The sequence below is a fragment of the Bidens hawaiensis genome, unplaced genomic scaffold (assembly GCF_021521415.1).
Source record: "Bidens hawaiensis isolate Kalapana, Puna unplaced genomic scaffold, B.hawaiensis_p1.1 tig00040627_1, whole genome shotgun sequence".
Taxonomy (NCBI): Eukaryota; Viridiplantae; Streptophyta; class Magnoliopsida; order Asterales; family Asteraceae; genus Bidens; species Bidens hawaiensis.
This window is the reverse complement of record NW_027497180.1, coordinates 116,477-118,325: the sequence shown is the minus strand read 5'-3', so window position 1 is coordinate 118,325 and position 1,849 is coordinate 116,477. Positions and strand designations below refer to the sequence as shown.

General features: G+C 44.0%; 1 pseudogene; it reads right to left on the bottom strand.

Moving 5' to 3' along the window:
- Positions 1-584: 584 nt before the first annotated feature.
- On the bottom strand, positions 585-1,634 carry LOC143592242 (subtilisin-like protease pseudogene; annotated as a pseudogene).
- Between the last annotated feature and the right edge of the window lie 215 nt (positions 1,635-1,849).

Genomic DNA, 1,849 nt, shown 5'->3' with positions numbered 1-1,849 from the left:
AGAAGGATAATTCAGCTGGGCCTCGGGTATGGTTTTTGAGCAACTAACTTTTTTTTTAACAATGATTTCAATTTGTTTGGTTGTATAGCCTAACCCGCAAAGATAGGGAATGTAGTCGTTGGGTTGGGTGTCAAAAACAAGGCTGGCTCATGGGCTTTTTGTGGGTTTACGTGACCAGAGCCCATGGCGAATACATCAGCAGGAAGCCCACTTTCGTCTACAATAGGTTTCTCTTCTCGATTTACTTGAGTAGCCGTGGTCATTAATGCAGACTTGATAGCAGCAGGAGACCATTCTGGATGCGCTCTTTTGAGCAACGCGGTTATGCCTGCGAGGTGAGGACAAGTCATTGATGTGCCAGTCTCAATGTTAAATGTTGTTTTATTGTCGACCAACTCATTCCATGCTGCAAGAATGTCCATACCAGGTCCAATAATGTCTGGCTTTAGGATTCCGGGACTTGAAAGGCTAGGCCCTCTTCCAGAGAAAAAAGGCATCTCTGGATCTGATTTCAGCCCGACCACAGTTCCACAGCAACGGATAGTTGCAACAGGAGAAGAAGTTGAGTTCAAATACTTCTTAATCTAAACCCCTTCCTTGTAACCGATAGACGATGCCAGCAGAACATGAGCAAATGCTACTATAGTTTCACCCAAAACAATGTTATTAGCAATAATCATGGAAGCTCCTCCTGCATTCTTAACTACCACTCCGGTTTCAATATATTTAGTCACATTTTTACAATCACACAACACTACCTTCCCCTTGACATCAATGCGGTCCAGTGATTTTTTATCGCACCGTGTTGGGTATACAAGAGGCCGGAGCTTCTGGTCAGAACCCTTTGGTTGGTACAACGATTCACCATGAAATTTCTTCCCATTTCCAAGAACAACTGTTGCCCTGAATCTTCTATCAATTGTACTTGCCCCAACTGTAAGGACCCATGGGGCGTCATTATGCAGTGATTCACTCTTCGGCCCTTTATTACCTGCTGAACAGATAATTGAGATCCCTTTTTGCATTGCACTGAAGTCACCGAGCGCTACACTATTGTTATAAAATAGTGAGGAATCCTGACCAAGCGAAAGAGACGTCACATTAACACCGTCTTCAATAGCTGCATCCATGCCCGCTAAGATGGCACTATCGTCAAGATACTTGGAGTCGTAATTACATACTTTATACATGGCAATGTGTGCTAGTGGTACTATTCCACTAGCAGTGCCGGTCCCCAACCCGAACGCGTCTGCGTTCTCTACCAAATTCCCTGCAGCGGTGCTTGAAGTGTGTGTGCCATGGCCTTCATCATCTATAGGAGAAACTCCCTTCATAAAGCTTCGCATACCAATCAGTTTGTTGTTACACCCGGCCACTTCACATTTACCCTTCCATGTTGGTGGTGGAGGGGGGACACCAACGTCGTTAAAAGAGGGATGCCCGGGAGTAATTCCTGTGTCTATAACACCGATTATGACTCCCTTCCCATGGTTGGAGTCTTTCCACAATCCCGAGTTTTTGCGCAAGCCCAGAAAGTTAGGTGAACGAGTTGTATGCAACTGATACATAACTTGAGGTCTGACAGATAAAACTCCATTCAAACCCTCCATTATCTCTGCTTGATTTGCTGACATTTTAGCAGCAAATCCTGTAATCACGTGATGGTACGTGAAAACTATCTCTGGTTTCTCATTTGATCGTGCAGCTACTTTTAACAAAAACGAGTTATACCATTCTTGAGTGCTGTTGGGGGTCTGGCCTTTAGGTGAACTTAAGTGAACAATGTATGTTTTGAATTCAGTGGCTAAATATGTAGGAAATACATTGAAAAAGGCGGTTCAAGTGAAAA